Source organism: Apodemus sylvaticus, chromosome 9 (genome assembly GCF_947179515.1).
Source record: "Apodemus sylvaticus chromosome 9, mApoSyl1.1, whole genome shotgun sequence".
Classification (NCBI taxonomy): Eukaryota; Metazoa; Chordata; class Mammalia; order Rodentia; family Muridae; genus Apodemus; species Apodemus sylvaticus.
Genome location: NC_067480.1, coordinates 47,945,820 through 47,968,418, shown reverse-complemented (window position 1 = coordinate 47,968,418; position 22,599 = coordinate 47,945,820). Strand labels below are relative to the sequence as shown.

The window sequence follows — 22,599 nt, the reverse complement described above, 5'->3', positions numbered from 1 at the left end:
TGTTGTTTTTTGATTGGGTTGCCTCACTCAGGATGATAGTTTCTAGCTCCATTCATCTGCCTAAGAATTTCATGAATTCATTGTTCTTAATAGCTGAATAGTACTCCATTATTTAGATATATCACATTTTCTGTATCTATTCCTCTGTTGAGGGACATCTGGGTTCTTTTCAGTTTCTGGCTATTATAAATAAAGCTTTGAACACAGTGGAGCATGTGCCCTTATTACATGCTGGAGCATCTTTTTAGCTGGGTCCTCAGGTAGTACTATGTCCAGTTTTCTGAGGAAATGCCAAACTGATGTCCAGAGTGGTTGCACCAGCTTGCAATCCCACCAACAGTGGAAGTGTTCCTCCTCCACATCCTCACCAGCATTTGCTGTCCCCTAAGTTTCTAACAATGCTTTCAAAGATGCTGTAGAAAGTGCAGCAGATTGCAGCAAAAATTGGAAGTGATGCTGGTACATGATTGAATTGAAATGACTGTGCTTATGGGCGACAAAAGAGACCTTTAGAAGATGGAGATCAACCAGATGCTAAGAAAGAACCTTCACAAAATGACTCTTGGAGTACAGTTACCTTTCATGCATCAGCAGCAAAGCAGATCTATAATGACAGAAGAATACAAAGTTCTAGATGGAATGGTTGGATTTATAATTGAAGGAGGAGGTGAACAGATTGCACGCATACAGCAGGAATCTACAGCAAAATACAGATAGATCCTGATAGTGGTGGCCTTCCAGAAATGTCTTATATGCTAACTGAAACATCTGGATCTGTCCAATCAGCAAAAAGATCATTGGATCAGATTATTGAAAAGGGAAAACCAGCCCCTGGCTATTTTCATGGTGATGGGCCTGGAAATGCGGTTTAGGAAATAGTGATTCTAGTCAGCAAAGCAGAACTAGTTATTGGAAAGGGGGTCGGGGGAAGACTATTAAACAACATCAGGAATGGGCTGGTGTTCAAATGGTTATGATTCAAGATGGACCTCAAAACACTGGTGCTGATAAACCCCTTAGGATTACGGGTGACCCAGACAAAGTTCAGCAAGCCAAGGAAATGGTATTAGAGTCAATTCGTGATCAAAGAAGTTTCAGAGAAGTGAGGAATGAGTATGGCTCAAGAATAGGAGGAAATGAAGGGATAGATGTCCCAATTCCAAGATTTGCTGTAGGCATTATAATAGGAAGAAATGGAGAAATGATTTTTAAAAAAGTACAAAATGATGCTGGTGTTCAAATTTAGTTTAAGTCAGATCATGGAACAACACCTGATAGGTGTTCTAAAGGTCTCCGTCTTCTAAAGGATAACACAGATAACAGGAGCTCCAGACAGATGTCAGCATGCTGCAGAAACTATCACAGACCTTCTACAAAGTGTGCAGGCTACCAATCCTGGTGGACCTGGAACTGGTGGTAGAGGATGTGGTAAAGGGCAGGCAACTGGAATATAGAACCACCTGGTAGACTTCAGGAATTTAAGTTCATTGTGATAACTGGGTAAACTTGATTGATAATTGAAAATGGCAACACATTTTAAACTCGTTGTTTTGACATACTAATTTTTTCTGGACACTTATAAACAAATGATACCATTTATTTTTTAATGCATTTCAATAGAAAATGGGTCTTATGTGGCAACTAAAACAAGAACAATCTTAGTGTATGTTAAAAATGGGATTGTGGGTACCACAGTACCCAGAGCTGATCCTGTGCTACAGCACTCTATACCCTGCTGGGAGAGAGCTGATCTCCCAGAACTGCTGGCATACCTGTGAGCCTAGGTAAGAGCACTACTTTTGCTCAAATTCCTAGCAGAAGAGGGACCAGCCCAGAGTCATCAGGACACAGGAACCAAGGAATAGGCAGACACAGGATCCTTCAGCTTTCCATCTATGCCCCAGAGCTGACCCCTGTGCCACAACTCTCTATACCCAAATTTATTCCAGAGAGGACTGGTCTCCCAGGAGGACTGACAGGCTTGCAGGAGAGAAAAACCACAGTCAGAGACAGCAAGACCAGCTAACACCAGAGATATCCAGACGGCAAGAGGCAAGGGCAAGAACATAAGCAACAGAAACCAAGGGTACTTGCCACCATCAGAGCGCAGTTCTCTCACGATGGCAAGCCCTGGATACTCCAACACACTGCAAAATCAAGACTTTGATTTAAAGTCACATCTCATGATGATCATAGAGAACTTTAAGAAGGACATAAATAACTTCTTTAAAGAAATACAGGAGAACACAGGTAAACAAGTAGAGGCCCTTAAAGAGGAAACACAAAAGTCCCTTAAAGAATTACAGGAAAACACAACCAAACAGGTGAAGGAACTGAACAAAACCATCCAGGATCTAAAAATGGAAATAGAACCAATAAAGAAATGACAAAGGGAGATAACCCTGGAGATAGAAAACCTAGAAAAGAGATCAGGAGTCATAGATGCAAGCATCACCAACAGAATACTAGAGACAGAAGAGAGAATCTCAGGTGCAGAAGATCATAGAAAACATTGACACAACAGTCAAAGACAATGCAAAATGCAAAATGCAAAATGCAAAAAGCTCCTAATTAAAAACATCCAGGAAACCCAGGACACAATGAGAAGACTAAACCTAAGGAAAATAGATATAGAAGCAAGTAAAGATTCCCAACTTAAAGGGCCAGTAAATATCTTCAACAAAACATAGAAGAAAACTTCTCTAACTTAAAGAGATGTCCATAAACATACAAGAAGCCTGCAGAACTAGAAGTAGATTGGACCAGAAAAGAAACCACATGATCATCTCATTAGATGCTAAAAATCACTTGACAAAATTCAACATCCTTTCAAGTTAAAAGTCTTGGGAAGATCAGAGATTCAAGGCCTATCCTAAACATAGTAAAAGCAATATACAGCAAACTTGTAGCTAACATCAAACTAAATGGAGAGAAACTTGAAGCAATCCTACTAAAATCAGGAACAAGACAAGGCTGCCCACTTTCTCCCTACCTATTCAATATAATACTTGAGGTTTTAGCTAGAGCAGTTAGACAACAAAAAGGAAGCCAAAGGTTTACAAATTGGAAAGGAAGAAGTCAAAATATGACTATTTGCAGATGATATGATAGTATACTTAAGTGACACCAAAAATTCTACCAGATAACTCCTACACTTCAGCAAAGTGACTAGATATAAAATTAACTCAGACAAATCAGTAGCCTTCCTATACTCAAAGGATAAATGGACTGAGAAAGAAATTAGGAAAATGACACCCTTCACAATAATCAGAAACAATATAAAATATCTTGGTGTGACTCTAACCAAACAAATGAAAGATCTATACAAAATGAACTTTAAGACTCTTAAGAAAGAAATTGAATACCTCAGAGGGTGGAAAGATCTTCTATACTCATTGATTGGCAGGAAAATATAGTAAAAATGATCATCTTGCTGAAAGTAATCTACAGATTCAATACAATTTCCATAAAAATTCCAACTTAATTCTTCATAGACTTAGAAAGAGCAATTCTCAATTTCACAGGGAATAACAAAAACCCAGGATAATGAAAACTATTCTCAACAATAAAAGAACTTCTGGGGCAATCACCATCCCTGATCTCAAGCTGTACTAAAGAGCAATAGTTATAAAAACTACATGGTATTGGTACAGTGACAGGCAGTTAGATTAATGGGAATATAATTGAAGACCCAGAAATGAACCCACACACCTATGGTCACTTGATCTTTGACAAAGAAGCTAAAACCTTCCAGTGGAAAAAAAGACAGCATTTTCAACAAATGTTGCTGGTTCAACTAGAAGTCAACATGTAGAAGAATGCAAATTGATCCATTCTTCTCTCCCTATACAAAGCTCAAGTCCAAGTGCCTTAAGGATCTCCACATAAAACCAGATACCCAGAATCTAATAGAAGAGAAAGTGGGGAAAAGCCTTGGACACATGGGCACAGAGGAAAAATTACTGACTAGAATACCAGTGGTTTATGCTCTATGGTCAAGAATTGATAAATGGGACCTCAAAAAATTGCAAAGCTTTTGTAAGACAATGTACACTGTCAAGAGTACAAAATGGCAAACAACTGATTGGGAAAAGATATTTACCAATCCTATATCTGATAGAGGGCTAATATCCAATATACAAAGAACTCAAGAAATTAGACTCCAGAGAACCAAATAAGCCTATTAAAAATGGGGAACAGAGCTAAAGAGAGAATTCTCAAGTAAGGAATACCAAATGCACAGGAAGCACCTAATGAAATGTTCAATATCTTTAGTCATCAGTGAAATGCAAATCAAAAGAACCCTGAAATTCCACCTCACACCAGTCAAAATGGCTAAGATCAAAAAGTTAGATGACAGAAGATACTGAAGAGGATGTGGAGAAAGAGGAACACTCCTCCATTGCTAGTGGGATTGCAAGCTGGTACAACCACTCTGGAAATCAGTTTGGCAGTTCCTCAGAAAATTGGACATAGTACTACCTGAGGACCCAGCTATACCACTCCTGGGCATATACCCAGAAGATGCTCCAACATGTAATAAGGACACATGTTCCACGATGTTCATAGCAGCTCTATTTATAATAGCCAGAAGCTGGAAAGAACCCAGATATCCCTCAACAGAGGAATGAATACAGAAATCTGGTACCTTTAAACAATGGAGTACTACTCAGCTATTAAAAACAATGACTTCATGAAATTCACAGGTAAATAGATGGAACTTGACAATATCATCCTGATTGAGGTAACCCAGTCACAAAAGAACAAACATGGTAAGTGGATATTAGCCCAAAAGTTTGAAATACCCAAGATACAATTTATAGAAATATATATGAAACTCAAGAAGAGGGAAGACTAAAATGTGGATGTTTCGGTGCTTCTTAGAAGCAGGAACAAAATACTCATAGGAGGAAATATGGAGATAAAATGTGGAGCAGAGACAGAAGGAAAGGCCTTCCAGAGAGTGCCCCAACTGGGGATCAGTTCCATATACAGTCAGTCGCCAAACCTGGAAGCTATTGTGGATGCTGGGAAGGGCTTGCTGATGGGATCCTGATATGGCTGTCTCTTGAGAAGCTCTACCAGAGCCTGACAAATACAGAGGTGGATGCTTGCATCCAACCATTAGACTGAATGCAGGGTCCCTAATGGGGGAGTTGGAGAAGGGACTGAAGGAGCTGTGGGGGTTTGCAGCCCCATGGGAGGAGCAACAATGTCATATGTGGCAGAGGATGGCCTTGTTGGACATCAGTGGGAGGACTAGCCTTTGGGCCTGAGGGCTTTGATGCCAGGAAGAGAAGGCGGGAATGGGTGGGTGGGTGGTAGAGAGGCAGGGGAAGAGGGTACATGGGATAGGGGGCTCCCAAGGGGAGACCTGGAAAGGGGATAACACTTGAAATGTAAATAAAGAAAATATCCAATAAAAGAAAAAAAATGATATTGTGTCTCGACTGCTTCTAGGAAGAGGTGACCAAGAAAGGGTCAATTATCTTTGATCCTAATTCAAATGGGCTATGTTGGTGGTTTGTTTTTGTTTCAGTTTTTGTTTTATATTTAACTTTTTTTATTTATAAAAGCTGTTTATTGAAATATTTTTCTGTTCTAACTCACATTAGGTTATGTATATATTTTAGTAGATTTTAATGTATTTTGTATGAGTTCTGTATGGAAGAATAGAATAAATAGGAAATCCTACCCATCTAACCCCAAAAGTGAGTAACACCATGTGAGTCCTTTGGGGTCTGGTTTACTTTGCTCAGGATGATATTTTCTAGTTCTTTCCATTTGCCTACAAAATTCATGGTGCCCTTGTACTTAATAGCTAAATAGTATTCCATTGTGTAAATGAACCACATTTTCTGTGTTCATTCCTTGATTCTGGACTTCTGAGTTGTTACCAATTTCTAGCTATTATGAATAAAGCTGCTGTGAACACAGTGGAGTATGTGCCCTTGGGGCATGGTGGAGCATATTTTGGTATATGCCTAGGAGTGATATAGCTGAATCTTTATGAAACTGAAAACCTTCTGTAAGGTAAAGGACACTGTCAATAGGACAAAGTGGTAGCCTACAGACTGGGAAAAAAACTTCACTAACCTTACATTTGACAGAGGTCTAATATTAAAAATAAATAAAGAGCTCAAGAAGTTAGACACCAACAAACCAAATAACCCAATTAAAAAATGGGGTGAAGAGGTAAACAAAATTCTCAATAGAGGAATCTCAAAGCTGAAAAGCACTTAGGGAAATGTTCAATGTCATTAGACATCAGGGAAATGCAAATTAAAACAACCCTGAGATTCCACCTTCTACCAATCAAAATGGCCAAGATTAAAAACTCAGGTGACAGCAGATGCTGGCAAGGATGTAGAGAAAGGGGAACACTCCTCCATTGCTGGTTGGATTGGCAACTTATATAACCACTCTGGAGATCAATCTGGCAGGTTCTCAGAAAATTGGAAATAGTTCTACCTGAGTCCTCCTTCTCCCTTTCCACCCCTCATCTCCACCCCTTACCCCCTGTACCCCTTCCCTCTCTTACTCCTCTCCTCTCCATCTCTTTCCTGCTCTCTTCTGTCTGTAAACTATGAGATAAATGCTTTCTGACTATTCACTCAACCATTATGATCTGTTGCACCACAGACCCAGAATCAACAAAGCAAAAGTTTATGGAGTAGAACCCCTGAAGACACGAGCCCAAATAAATCCTTCTTTCTTTATATTTTCAGGTTCTTATGGGTGTTTTGTCACTGTGAGAAAACCAAGATAGGTGTATTTGGTGAGGGGAATATTATTGATCTTTCAAAATCTGCCCTCCTCTATGATCCCTAGTATCATCTGGAACTTCATGTAGGTAACAGTGAGAGCATCTCATACTGATTCTCTGGGTTAATGTCTTATTTATAGTCTTTTCCTTTGTTTCTTTGTGCCATTTCAGTAATTTATTCAAAGCATTTTTCACTTTCCCAGTTCATTGTTTAGCACTGTGTAACAGTTATCTCATGCATTGAGTTTTTTTTTTTTAAAACTAAAACCTTCATTATCCTACTTTAAGTCTTTTGTACTTTTAACAGTCTCTGAATCTCTTTTATTTTCCAGATAGTAATTTCAAACTTTGTGTTTGTGAGTTTGTTTACCTACAGACTTTGCTGGTGAACCAGAGTTCCTTATGTGTCATATGAGATATGATGAAGATCTCAAGGTTTTAATTATCTATCTATCTATCTATCTATCTATCTATCTATCTATCTATCTATCTATCTATCTATCTATCTACCTATCTACCTACCTACCTACCTACCTACTATAAGACCCATATAGGAACTATTGACTTGACTTTAAACTCAATTAAAACAACTTATTGCATATGAGCTTATAGTTACAAAATTTTGGATTAAATTTTTCCCCTCACTGTGTTTTTGGCTCTAAATCTTCCTGAGTTTAAAAAGGAACAATCTCTGTTGAGAATGATGGTTTTGTTTCACATTTGCTCACAAGTGTTTGGGAGCATCTTTTGAGGATACTGACTTTATAGCAGGATGTGCAGTATCGTGGAAGTTTCATAGACTTGTTATGGCCTAGGCTTATCTTTCATTACTCAAAGACAGTTAGAAATCCAACAGGTTAGTGGGAGCTTCTCAGATAAGACTTAAATACAGGGATCAATGCCCCTATAGGATAATTTCTACCCTTATATTTATTCCTTTTACTTTATGGTCCATGTTATAGGAGAGAAGAAAAAAATTTTTCTTTTTTTCAGAAACAATAGTAACTCAATCTCTGGGCACAGCAATTAGAATCCTAATCTTGTAAGCCATAGGAAATCTAATTTCTCTGGTGGTGAATCCTGGTTGATTTGCCATAAGCTAGGAAATACTAGTAACTACATCTTGTCCTCATGCTATCCCTGGTCCAAAAAAGACTCTCTCCCTCTCCTCCTCCTTTCTCCCCCTATCCAACCTGGAAGTTCCTCCTACTTGCCCAGTTATTGGCTCCTTTATTTGTTAGGGGATTGTTCACAAGAAGTCACCTCGGTAGTGACTGAGTAGCTGTTCCCAGGAGAGCAGAATTAGCATCAAAATACAAACAGCACCAGGTCCATTCCCAACACTTCTCCCTTTCTGTCCTGATAAAACCAAAGCACTTCTCTCAAATATAAATAGAGCACAACTATTACCATTATGTAATTTATAAAGTATAAGATAGTCCTAACACCTTGTCCATCATTTTTGTTAATAAAATAGGACAATATCACCTATTCTAACTTAAAAAAGACTTATAATTCTATACTTGACTTATGTCCTGGCTTTAGATTGTATGCCATCTGAAAACCATTCTCTCAAATCTGTTCTCTCAATGTAAATAGCCTGGGTTGGCTATGAGACTATAAGTAGTCTTTCAACCCTGTCAGAAACCTGAGAATGACAAACATTAACTGAAAATATATAGGAAGCCTAACACAACGTTCAGAACTGAGACAAATTGTAGAGACAGGTGCCTACCTATACAGCCCCAGTAAGTCAGTAAGTCTTCAGCCTTGGCCTGGGATCATCTGACAGAACTTAGAGAAATAGAAATATTAAGGACTAGTCTATTCTGTCTCAGCAGAACTAAGCTGTCGTAACCTGTAAATTGTGTCCTTTCTAGAACAGTACAGATCTGCAGGAGAGATTGGCAAATTCTGCCCAGTGGCGACTGAGTCACAATGTACTACCTCGCCTGGAGGTAAGGTGCTCAGGTGCTTCTTTGAATCCATGAATGGGAAGCTGATACCAAAACCACACAAAGATCCAACAAAGAAAGAGAACTTCAGACCAATTTCCCTTATGAACATCGATGCAAAAATACTCAATAAAATTCTTGCCAACTGAATCCAAGAACACATCAAAACGATCATCCACCATGATCAAGTAGGCTTTAGCCCAGGAATGCAGGGTTCGTTCAATATACGGAAATCCATCAATGCAATCCACTACATAAACAAACTCAAAGAACAAAACCACATGGTCATTTCATTGGATGCTGAAAAAGCATTTGACAAAATTCAGCATCCTTTCATGCTTAAAGTCTTGGAAAGAACAGGAATTCAAGGCCCATACCTAAACATAGTAAAAGCAATATACAGCAAACCAGTAGCCAGCATCAAACTAAATGGAGAGAAACTTGAAGCAATCCCACTAAAATCAGGGACTAGACAGGGCTGCCCCCTTTCTCCTTATCTTTTCAATATTGTACTTGAGGTACTAGCTCAGGCAATTCGACAACATAAGGAGGTCAAAGGGATACAAATTGGAAAGGAAGAAGTCAAACTATCATCATTTGCAGATGACATGATAGTCTACCTAAGTGATCCAAAAAACTCCACTAGAGAACTCCTACAGCTGATAAACAACTTCAGCAAAGTGGCAGGTTATAAAATCAACTCAAGCAAATCAGTGGCCTTCCTATACTCAAAGGATAAGCAGGCTGAGAAAGAAATTATCGAAATGACCCCTTCACAATAGCCACAAACAGTATAAAGTATCTTGGGGTGACTCTTACCAAACATGTGAAAGATCTGTATGACAAGAACTTCAAGACTCTGAAGAAGGAAATGGAAGAAGACCTCAAAAAATGGGAAAACCTCCCATGCTCATGGATCTGTAGAATCAATATAGTTAAAATGGCCATTTTGCCAAAAGCAATCTACAGATTCAATGCAATACCCATCAAAATCCCAACTCAATTCTTCACAGAGTTAGAAAGAGCAATTATCAAATTCATCTGGAATAACAAAAACCCCAGGATAGCTAAAACTATTCTCAGCAACAAAAGAAAGTCTGGGGGAATCAGTATCCCTGACCTCAAGCAATACTACAGAGCAATAGTGTTAAAAACTGCATGGTATTGGTACAGTGACAGGCAGGAGGATCAATGGAACAGGATTGAAGATCCAGAAATGAACCCACACACCTATGGCCACTTGCTCCTCGACAAAGAGGCTGAAAACATCCAATGGAAAAAAGATAGCCTTTTCAACAAATGGTTCTGGTTCAACTGGAGGTCAGCATGCAGAAGAATGCGAATTGATCCATCCTTGTCTCCTAGTACTAAGCTCAAATCCAAATGGATCAAGGACCTCCACATAAAGCCAGACACTCTGAAGCTAATAGAAAAGAAACTGGCGAAGACCCTTGAGGACATCGGTACAGGGAGAAAGTTTCTGAACAGAACACCAATAGCGTATGCTCTAAGAGCAAGAATTGACAAATGGGACCTCATAAAATTACAAAGTTTCTGTAAGGCAAAGGACACCATCAAGAGGACAAATCGGCAACCAACAAATTGGGAAAAGATCTTCACCAATCCTACATCAGATAGAGGGCTAATATCCAATATATATAAAGAACTCAAGAAGTTAGACTCCAGAAAACCAAACAACCCTATTAAAAATGGGGTACAGAGTTAAACAAAGAATTCTCACCTGAAGAACTTCAGATGGCAGAGAAGCATCTTAAAAAATGCTCAACTTCATTAGTCATTAGGGAAATGCAAATCAAAACAACCCTGAGATTTCACCTTACACCAGTCAGAATGGCTAAGATTAAAAATTCAGGAGACAGCAGGTGTTGGAGAGGGTGTGGAGAAAGAGGAACATTCCTCCACTGCTGGTGGGGTTGCAAATTGGTACAACCACTCTGGAAATCAGTCTGGCGGTTCCTCCGAAAACTGGGCACCTCACTTCCAGAAGATCCTGCTATACCACTCCTGGGCATAGAGGATTCCCCACCATGTAATAAGGATACATGCTCTACTATGTTCATAGCAGCCCTATTTATAATTGCCAGATGCTGGAAAGAACCCAGGTATCCCTCAACAGAAGAGTGGATGCAAAAAATGTGGTATATCTACACAATGGAGTACTATTCAGCCATTAGAAACAATTCATGAAATTCTTAGGCAAATGGATGGAGCTAGAGAACATCATACTAAGTGAGGTAACCCTGACTCAAAAGGTGAATCATGGTATGCACTCACTAATAAGTGGATATTACCCTAGAAAACTGGAATACCCAAAACATAATCCACACATCAAATGAGGTACAAGAAGAAAGGAAGAGTGGCCCCTTGTTCTGGAAAGACTCAGTGAAGCAGTATTCAGCAAAACAAGAACGGGGAAGTAGGAAGGGGTGGGTGGGAGGACAGGGGGAGAGAAGGGGGCTTACGGGACTTTTGGGGAGTGGGGGGCTAGAAAAGGGGAAATCATTTGAAATGTAAATAAAAAATATATCGAATAAAAAAATATTTAAAAAAAATAAATGGATCCAGCTGAAAGTTCAAGACATAAAGAGTTTAAGCAGGTCAGGTCAGCATGTCTAAGGATGACACTCACCAAGGCTGTATATTCTGTAATATACAAAACTCAAAACAAAATTTTAGTATCATCAAGATAATTTTTTTGTTTTATTCTCTGGAATCTAATCCTCTGGGGGCCTCCCTTTGTTATATCTGATCCATATAACTCTGGAAGGTGTAAAGACCCTAATTACCTTTTCTAAAGACACAAAAACAAAATGTTTCTCCCAAAATTGCATATCCTTCAGTCAACAATCAGGAAAGCTTGTATCCTGCCCTCTCTTACAGAGGAATAATAAAACCACAAAACTCAAAATCACACCCATTTTGAAAGTTACAACAAACCAAAACAAATGAACTATAATATGTGCCCATTCTTAAGCCTTATCTATTTTGAAAAGCAGGATAAAACCCCAAGATTCCCGTGGAGCTCATGTTAGACAGAATTTGAGTATACTGTGAGGTGAAAAAGCAATCTTCATACCATCTTACTGCTCAGCTCTCTGTCTAGAGCAACCATCTTGTTATACCATTTATCTGTTCTGCTCGCTGTCTGGAGCCACAGATATTTTTTATTAATACCTGTGTAATATCTATCTGCTGATCTCTCTACCTGGAATTACAGACAATAATTAATGCCTGCACATAGCAGGCAACCAGGCAATTATTATTACTGTATCTCTACTAGGAGTCAGTAATTAATTTTCCCTATCCTAGTTCTGAACCACAGGTGAAATTCCCCAGGATTCGGGCAAAATCTGTATATAACTCTTTCCTAAATGCAAATAATCCAAATTTTATAAATTCACAGTTAAATCATCTCTGCCCTAAGAAGTAGGCAACTTCATTCTTCTCCTGTTCAGAGCAGCCTGCAATTCCCCACAGCAGGGGACCTCAGAGCCTGCTTTGTTTCTTTTTTTTATTTAAATTTTTTAAATTTATTTTCTATATTCTTTGTTTACATTCTAAAAGCCTTCCCCTTTCCAAGTCCTCCCCCCCTCCCCATATGTCCCATAAGTCCTCTTCTCGCCATCCATTCTCCTATCTTTCCCCCTCCCTTTTCTCTGTCCTGGTACTCCCCTACAATGCTGGATCAAGCCTTTCCAGGATTAGGGCCCTCTTCTTCCTTCTTCATGGGAATCATTTGATATGCTAATTGTATCTTCAGTGTTCAGAGCTTCAGGGCTAATTAATATCCACTTATCAATGATTGCATTCCATGTATATTCTTTTGTGATTGCGTTACCTCGCTTAGGATGATATTTTCCAGTTCCATCCATTTGCCTAAAAAATTCATGAATTCATTGTTTTTAATTGCTGAATAGTACTCCATTGTGTATATATACCACATTTTCTGTATCCATTCCTCCATTGAGGGATATCTGGGAATTGAAGACCCAGAAATGAATCCACACACCTATGGTCACTTGATCTTCAACAAAGGAGCTGAAAACATCCAGTGGAAAAAAGATAGCCTTTTCAACAAATGGTGCTGGCTCAACTGGAGGTCAGCATACAGGAGAATGCGAATTGATCGATTCTTACCTTGTTGTACTAAGTTCAACTCCAAGTGGATCAAGGACCTTTACATAAAACCAGACACACTGAAACTAATAGAAAAGAAACTGGGGAAAACCCTTGAGGACATAGGCCCAGGGGAAAAGTTCCTGAACAGAACACCAATAGCTTATGCTCTAAGATTAAGAATTGACAAATGGGATATCATAAAATTACAAAGCTTCTGTAAGGCAAAGGACACCGTCAAAAGGACAAAATGGCAACCAACAAATTGGGAATAGATCTACATCCGATAGAGGGCTAATATCCAATATATACAAAGAACTCAAGAAGTTAGATCCCAGGGAACCAAATAACCCTATTAAAAATGGGGTACAGATCTAAACAAAGAATTTTCGCCTGAAGAAATTCGGATGGCTGAGAAGCACCTTAAGAAATGCTCAACATCATTAGCCATTAGGGAAATGCAGATCAAAACAACTCTGAAATTTCACCTCACACCAGTCAGAATGGCTAAGGTTAAAAACTCAGGAGACAGCAGGTATTGGCGAGGATGTGGAGAAAGAGGAACACTCCTCCACTGCTGGTGGGATTGCAAGATGGTACAACCACTCTGGAAATCAGTCTGGCGGTTCCTCAGAAAACTGGGCATGGCACTTCCGGAGGACTCTGCTGTGTCTCTCTTGGGCATATACCCAGAGGACTCCCAGCATGCAATAAGGACACATGCTCCACTATGTTTGTAGCAGCCTTATTTATAATAGCCAGAAGCTGGAAAGAACCCAGATATGCCTGCTTTGTTTCAATTCTGGGTGCTTGAGTCCACATGACTCATCGGCACTACCCAGCTAGTCTCTAAAAAATTAAAATAAAATAAAACTCTAACTCTCAGGCTAAGAAACTTAAATTTCTAGTGGACTCTTGCCCAACACTTTGGTTCGCCACCTGTTGCGGGAAATATTAAAAAAGAATGGCGCGTTCCTGTGTTTGTGCCAGCAACTCTCTGCCCCCATGGTGGAGACTCTTCACTCACAACTCCAACATTTCTCCACCTAGCTGGCTAGGTTCCCACTGGCAGGTCGCTACCAGGCCAGCTCCATGCTTCAATATCCCCTTGGCTTTTGTGGTGCACATCAGGCAAACTCTTGCTTGGCTGCTGTACCTTTCTCTCTGGAACCCAGTCAAGTTGCTGCAAGAAGAAAGCACCACACAAATTTAATTCAGAAACAATGGCAACTTTAATCTCTGGACATAACAACTAGAATCCCAATCTTGTAAGCCATATTAAATCTAATTTCTCTGGTGGTGAATCCCAGTGGGTTGACCATAAGCAGAGAGACACTAGTAGCTACATCTTGTCCTCACGTTATCCTGGTGAGGATAAAAAGAGAATTTTTTTATATTAATTTGGCTTTTATATATGCCATATAAGACAAGTGCTCTTTGTTTCTTTGTTTCCTCCCTTCCTCTCTTTCTTTCTTTCTTTCTTTCTTTCTTTCTTTCTTTCTTTCTTTCTTTCTTTCTTTCTTTCTTTCTTTCTTTCTTTCTCTTTCATTCTTTTGTTTTCTCTCTCTCTCTCTCTCTCTCTCTCTCTCTCTCTCTCTCTCTTCTTGAAACAGGGTTTCTTTGTCTAACAGTCCTGGCTGTCCTGGACTCCATTTGTACACCTCGCTGGCCTCAAACTCAGAAATCTGCTTGCCTCTGCCTCCCTAGTACTGGGATTAGAGGGGTATGCTACCACGCCCAGTGAAGAGTATACTTTCTGAAATGCTACTCTGAGAGTATCCCAAAGGAAAATGTTCAAGGTGCCATTAAAGAACACTCAGATATAAACATCTATTAGCAAGAAGTAGTGCATGAAAGAACTTGGAAAGATTATCCTTGATATTCATGAAAGGTGAATGAATTGTTTTCTATGATGTCTCCCCAAGTGTTGAACTGTATATCTTAGAGATTATCTAGCCTATCCCAAACTTCTGTGTCTCTCTAAAAGTCGTATGAGTATTACTGTGTGCATCCAGGGTGCGGCTTCAGTAGTAACCACTGAAAACCATGTGTAAGATGCTATTCTTTGCCCCATGGGCCTGATGGTTTCATGAGAGTGGTAGACATGCTTCAGAATGGTACATAATTTTTTTTTTTTTTTTTTTATTATTCGATATAATTTATTTACATTTCAAATGATTTCCCCTTTTCTAGCCCCCCCACTCCCCGAAAGTCCCGCAAGCCCCCTTCTCTTCCCCTGTCCTCCCACCCACCCCTTCCCACTTCCCCGTTCTGGTTTTGCTGAATACTGTTTCACTGAGTCTTTCCAGAACCAGGGGCCACTCCTCCTTTCTTCTTCTACCTCATTTGATGTGTGGATTATGTTTTGGGTATTCCAGTTTTCTAGGTTAATATCCACTTATTAGTGAGTGCATACCATGATTCACCTTTTGAGTCTGGGTTACCTCACTTAGTATGATATTCTCTAGCTCCATCCATTTGCCTAAGAATTTCATGAATTCATTGTTTCTAATGGCTGAATAGTACTCCATTGTGTAGATATACCACATTTTTTGCATCCACTCTTCTGTTGAGGGATACCTGGGTTCTTTCCAGCATCTGGCAATTACAAATAGGGCTGCTATGAACATAGTAGAACATGTATCCTTATTACATGGTGGGGAGTCTTCTGGGTATATGCCCAGGAGTGGTATAGCAGGATCTTCTGGAAGTAAGGTGCCCAGTTTTCGGAGGAACCGCCAGACTGATTTCCAGAGTGGTTGTACCAATTTGCAACCCCACCAGCAGTGGAGGAGTGTTCCTCTTTCTCCACACCCTCTCCAACACCTGCTGTCTCCTGAATTTTTAATCTTAGCCATTCTGACTGGTGTAAGATGAAATCTTAGGGTTGTTTTGATTTGCATTTCCCTAATGACTAATGAAGTTGAGCATTTTTTAAGATGCTTCTCCGCCATCCGAAGTTCTTCAGGTGAGAATTCTTTGTTTAACTCTGTACCCCATTTTTTAATAGGGTTGTTTGGTTTTCTGGAGTCTAGCTTCTTGAGTTCTTTATATATATTGGATATTAGCCCTCTATCTGATGTAGGATTGGTGAAGATCTTTTCCCAATTTGTTGGTTGCCGATTTGTCCTCTTGATGGTGTCCTTTGCCTTACAGAAACTTTGTAATTTTATGAGGTCCCATTTGTCAATTCTTGCTCTTAGAGCATACGCTATTGGTGTTCTGTTCAGAAACTTTCTCCCTGTACCGATGTCCTCAAGGGTCTTCCCCAGTTTTTTTTCTATTAGCTTCAGAGTGTCTGGCTTTATGTGGAGGTCCTTGATCCATTTGGATTTGAGCTTAGTACAAGGAGACAAGGATGGATCAATTCGCATTCTTCTGCATGCTGACCTCCAGTTGAACCAGCACCATTTGTTGAAAAGGCTATCTTTTTTCCATTGGATGTTTTCAGCCTCTTTGTCGAGGATCAAGTGGCCATAGGTGTGTGGGTTCATTTCTGGATCTTCAATCCTGTTCCATTGATCCTCCTGTCTGTCACTGTACCAATACCATGCAGTTTTTAACACTATTGCTCTGTAGTATTGCTTGAGGTCAGGGATACTGATTCCCCCAGATTTCCTTTTGTTGCTGAGAATAGTTTTAGCTATCCTGGGTTTTTTGTTGTTCCAGATGAATTTGATAATTGCTCTTTCTAGCTCTGTGAAGAATTGAGTTGGGATTTTGATGGGTATTGCATTGAATCTGTATAGTGCTTTAGGCAAAATGGCCATTTTAACTATATTGATTCTGCCGATCCATGAGCATGGGAGGTTTTCCCATTTTTTGAGGTCTTCTTCCATTTCCTTCTTCAGAGTCTTGAAGTTCTTGTCATACAGATCTTTCACATGTTTGGTAAGAGTCACCCCAAGATACTTTATACTGTTTGTGGCTATTGTGAAGGGGGTCATTTCCCTAATTTCTTTCTCAGCCTGCTTATCCTTTGAGTATAGGAAGGCCACTGATTTGCTTGAGTTGACTTTATAACCTGCCACTTTGCTGAAGTTGTTTATCAGCTGTAGGAGCTCTCTAGTGGAGTTCTTTGGGTCACTTAGGTAGACGATCATGTCGTCTGCAAATAATGATAGTTTGACTTCTTCCTTTCCAATTTGTATCCCTTTGACCTCCTTATGTTGTCGAATTGCCCGAGCTAGTACCTCAAGTACAATATTGAAAAGATAAGGAGAAAGGGGGCAGCCTTGTCTGGTCCCTGATTTCAGTGGGATTGCTTCAAGTTTCTCTCCATTTAGTTTGATGCTGGCTACCGGTTTGCTGTATATTGCTTTTACTATGTTTAGGTATGGGCCTTGAATTCCTGTTCTCTCCAAGACTTTAAGCATGAAGGGATGCTGAATTTTGTCAAATGCTTTTTCAGCATCCAATGAAATGACCATGTGGTTTTGTTCTTTGAGTTTGTTTATGTAGTGGATTGTATTGATGGATTTCCGTATATTGAACCAACCCTGCATTCCTGGGATAAAGCCTACTTGATCATGGTGGATGATCGTTTTGATGTGTTCTTGGATTCGGTTGGCAAGAATTTTATTGAGTATTTTTGCATCGATGTTCATAAGGGAAATTGGTCTGAAGTTCTCTTTCTTTGTTGGATCTTTGTGTGGCTTTGGTATCAGCGTAATTGTGGCTTCGTAGAAGGAATTGGGTAGTGTTCCTTCTGTTTCTATTTTGTGGAATAGTTTGAAGAGTATTGGTGTTAACTCTTCTTTGAAGGTCTGATAGAATTCTGCACTGAAGCCATCTGGTCCTGTGCTTTTTTTGGTTGGAAGACTTTCTATGACTCCTTCTATTTCTTTAGGCATTATGGGACTGTTTAGATGGTCTAGTTGGTCCTGATTTAATTTTGGTATTTGGTATCTGTCAAGGAAATTGTCCATTTCCTCCAGATTCTCCAGTTGTGTTGAGTATAGGCTCTTGTAGTAGGATCTGATGATTTTTTGGATTTCCTCAGTTTCCGTTGTTATATCTCCCTTTTCATTTCTAAGTTTGTTAATTTGGATACTTTCTCTGTGCCCTTTGGTCATTCTGGCTAAGGGTTTATCTATCTTGTTGATTTTCTCAAAGAACCAGCTCCTGGTATTGTTGATTTTTTGTATGGTTCTCTTTGTTTCTACTTGATTGATTTCGGCCCTGAGTTTGATGATTTCCTGCCTTCTACTCCTCCTGGGCGAAATAGCTTCTTTTTGTTCCAGGGCTTTCAGGTGTGTCATTAAGCTGGTAATGTATGCTCTCTCCATTTTCTTTTTGGAGGCACTCAGGGCTATGAGTTTTCCTCTTAGCACTGCTTTCATTGTGTCCCATAGATTTGGGTATGTTGTGTTTTCATTTTCATTGTGTTCTAAAAAGTCTTTAATTTCTTTCTTTATTTCTTCCTTGACCAAGGTATCATTGAGTAGAGTATTGTTCAGTTTCCACGTGTATGTGGGCTTTCTGTTGTTTCTGTTGCTATTGAAGACCACTTTTACTCCATAGTGATCGGATAGGAGGCATGGGATTAGTTCGATCTTCTTATATTTGTTGAGGTCTGTCTTGTGGCCAATTATATGGTCGATTTTGGAGAAGGTACCATGAGGTGCTGAGAAAAAGGTATATTCTTTTGTTTTAGGATAGAATGTTCTATATATATCTGTTAAATCTAATTGGTCCAAAGCTTCAATTAGTTTCATTGTGTCCCTGTTTAGTTTCTGTTTTCCTGATCGGTCCATTGAGGAAAGTGCAGTGTTGAAGTCACCCACAATTATTGTGTTAGGTGCAATGTGTGCTTTTAGTTTTAATAAAGTTTCTTTTACAAAAGAGGGTGCCCTTACATTTGGGGCATAGATGTTCAGGATTGTCAGTTCTTCTTTTTGTATTTTTCCTTTGACCAGCAAGAAGTGTCCCTCAGGGTCTCTTTTGATGACTTTGGGTTGAAAGTCAATTTTATCTGATATTAAAATGGCTACTCCAGCTTGTTTCCTGAGACCATTTGCTTGTAAAATTGTCTTCCAGCCTTTTACTCTAAGGTAGTGTTTGTCTTTGACCCTGAGGTGTGTTTCCTGTAAGCAGCAAAATGTAGGGTCCTGTTTACGTATCCATTCAGTTAGTCTGTGTCTTTTTATTGGGGCATTAAGTCCATTGATGTTAAGAGATATTAAGGAATAGTGATTGCTACTTCCTATCATTTTTGACGTTATTTTTTAAATTTGAATGCTTAACTTCTTTTGGGTTTGATGAAAGGTTACTATCTTGCTTTTTCCAGGGTGAAGTTTCCCTCCTTGTATTGGTGTTGTCCTCCTATTATCCTTTTTAGGGCCGGGTTTGTGGATAGATATTGGGTAAACTTGGTTTTGTCATGAAATATCTTAGTTTCTCCATCTATGGTGATTGAGAGTTTTGCTGGATATAGTAGTTTTGGTTGGCATTTGTGTTCTCTTAGAGTCTGCATGAGATCTGCCCAGGACCTTCTAGCCTTCATAGTCTCAGGTGAAAAGTCTGCTGTGATTCTGATAGGTCTTCCTTTATATGTTACTTGGCCTTTTTCTCTTACTGCCTTTAGTATTCTTTCTTTGTTTAGAACATTTGGTGTTTTGATTATTATGTGACGGGAAGTATTTCTGTTCTGGTCCAGTCTGTTTGGAGTTCTGTAGGCTTCTTGTATATTCATGGGCATCTCTCTCTTTAGGTTAGGGAAGTTTTCTTCCATAATTTTATTGAAGATATTTGCTGGCCCTTTAAGTTGTAAATCTTCACTCTCCTCTATGCCTATAATCCTTAGGTTTGGTCTTCTCATTGTGTCCTGGATTTCCTGGATATTTTGGGTTACAAGCTTTTTGCATTTTGCATTTTCTTTAACTGTTGAGTCCATGGTTTCTATGGAATCTTCAGCATCTGAGATTCTTTCTTCTATCTCTTGTATTCTGTTGTTGATATTTGTATCTCTGTCCCCTGATTTCTTCCCAAGGCTTTCTATCTCCAAAGTTGTCTCCCTTTGAGTTTTCTTAGTTGTTTCTACTTCTGATTTTAGATCCTGGATGGTTTTGCTTAGCTCCTTCACTTGCATGTTTGTGTTTTCCTGTAATTCTTTAAGAGATTTTTGTGTTTTCTCATTCATGAGCTCAGCCTGTTGACCAAAGTTCTCCTGTATTTCTTTAAGAGATTTTTGTGTTTCGTCTTTCATGACCTCAGCCTGTTGAGCAAAGTTCTCCTGTATTTCTTTAAGTGTTTTTTGCATTTCCTCCTTGTTGGCTTTTGTATTCTCCTGGATTTCTTTCAATGATTTTTGTGTTTCCCTTGCAAGGGCTTCTACCTTTTGATCCATTGTCTCCTGAATTTCTTTACGTATGACCTTCATGTGTTCCTGTACCAGCATCATGACCAGTGATTTTAAATCCAGATCTTGTTTTACTGGTGTGATGGGGTATCCAGGACATGTTGGTAGAGGAGAATTGGGTTCAGATGTTGCCATATTGCCTTGATTTCTGTTAGTGACGTTCCTGCGTTTGCCTTTTGCCATCTAGATCTCACTGGTGTTAGCTTATCTTGTCAGTGCTGGACTCACCAGTGCAAGCTGCCCCTTCCCAGTTGGCCTCTGGTGCACAGCTTACCTCCTGCACTGCTTGTAGACAGTGTGCTGCTGCCCAGGCTGTTCAGATCCCAAAGCAGGCACCCGAAGGCTCCCGCTGGGGCCCGCTGGATTCACTGGAGCACACTGACTTCTCCCAGCTGGCCGCCCGGAAGCCCAGCTAGCCACTTGCAGGACTTGGAGATGTAATGCTGCCGCCCAGACTGATCTGGATCCGGAAGAGGAGAGAGTAGAGCTAAGGCCTTCTGTCTGAGGCCTTGCCCCAGATTGTGTCTGTGGAGCAGATGGAGCCCGTGTGCACTCCCAGGGAGTGCCGACGGTGTATGCTACTGTGACCTCCCCTGAGTTCCGCTCACTCCGCTGGGCAGCCGATCTGCCAACCGGGCTATCGCACACAAGGTTAGCCTGGCCGCCCAGTCCCTGAGTCCAGGCAAAAGCCTGGGAGGCCAAGGTCCGAGCAAAGTTCCCCTAAGGCTTTGACTGTTAATTGGGTTTGCCAGGTGACTAGGATGGCGGGCGTGTGCGCCCGCGCTCCCTGAAAGCGCCGGGAGAGTCTGCTTTGCTAACAATCACCTGGGCGGGTTGACTCACAGATGGCCCACCAAGCCGCCCAGTTCTTGGGGTCAGTCCTGTGCCTTTTGGGGCCTGGACCCCCGCTTTGTTAGCCTTAGGCTATGCCTGTTACAGGTCTGCCCGCCTGAGCTCCCTGTCGTCCTGCAGGCAAAATGGCGGCGGCGCGCTCGCAGGCCTGGGCAAAAAACCTCCTGGTTGGGTTGGCACCCCGATGGCCCCCCGACCCGCCCAGGGCCTGGGTGCAGGCCAACGCCCGTCGGGCTCAGACCACCGCGGTGTTGGCCTCGGATTATGTTTGTGTACCTCAGTCTGTCCGATTCCTGGAGTACGGAACCAAGATGGATCCTCCTCTCCTGACTGGTGGGAGGCCGAGTTCTGAAGTGGCCTCCGTGCAGGAAAGGCGCCGCACAACTGCAGCTGCTTGCTGTCCGGCTGGTCAGCGAAGGTCAGTGGTCGTGGGCGCAGGGCCTAACTGGACCCTGTGACGCCTTGGTTCCACTGCTGATGGCCCTTCAGCTGGAGCAGCCACTGCTGCCGCTGCTGCCGCCGCCGCCGCCGCCGCCGCCGCCCCAGAATGGTACATAATTTTAACAGTAGAAACACTCACAACTGTGAAACCATTGCAAATGTCTCAATCTGTGAGGGGTCAGACAAAGTTTCTTGGGTACACAATTATCACATCTTAAAATTAAAGGGGGAAGAGTTAGGTGGATATAGCAAGAAATCAATAAAAAAAAACCAAACAAACCAACAAACAAACAAGCATTTCAGGAAGAGGGATTAGGGCAGCAAAGATTAGTAAGTATAAATCAGTAGCATACTGTAGAAACATCACATAGAAAACTAAATTATTTAGATGTATTAACCTGTGTAACACCTGATATTTGTGAATATGTGCATTATGTTTATGAATAAATAGTAATATAGAGAATCTTGTTTTACAGTTTTTCTTTATACAGAAGTAATATAGAATGAAATATGGTCAAACTCTGGCCTACCTTTCAACAAAATGCTTAATTATATGTATAATTAACTAAAACACTCTGCACCTTAATGTTGTTAAAATCTAGACTGACATTTTGAATTTATTAGCTAACTAAACAAAATTTCATTTTAAGTGATCTGAAAGTTGAAAACAGTTATAAAAATGTTTAGAAAGAGGCTGTCAATGCTACATATAACCATTGTAAAGCTATATAAACACGTGAATATAGTATTCATTATATATAATATAATACATGAATAATAGTATATAATAGTACATGAACATAATAATATTATACATGAATATAATATAAATTTTATAACACACTAACAACTATCAATTCTATGTTATAAGCATATAGTCTTCTTTTTTATTTCTGAAAAAATTTGGGACTGGTGAGATGGCTCAGAGGTTAAGAGCTGTTTTTGCAGAGGACTCTAGTTCTATTCTTCGGGCCTACATAATGGCTCACAACCATCCATTACTCTAGTTCAATTCCTAGTGCCCATATAATGGCTCACAACCATTTATAACCCTAGTGCCAGGGGTTTGAGCCTCTTCCTACCCCCTT

General features: G+C 40.2%; 1 protein-coding gene and 1 pseudogene across 1 annotated transcript in view; both read left to right on the top strand.

Moving 5' to 3' along the window:
• Pth2r (parathyroid hormone 2 receptor) overlaps nucleotides 1-22,599 on the top strand; it is a 110,941-nt gene that overhangs the window by 13,639 nt on the left and 74,703 nt on the right. The window lies entirely within an intron of this gene.
• On the top strand, nucleotides 477-1,504 carry LOC127692732 (far upstream element-binding protein 1-like; annotated as a pseudogene).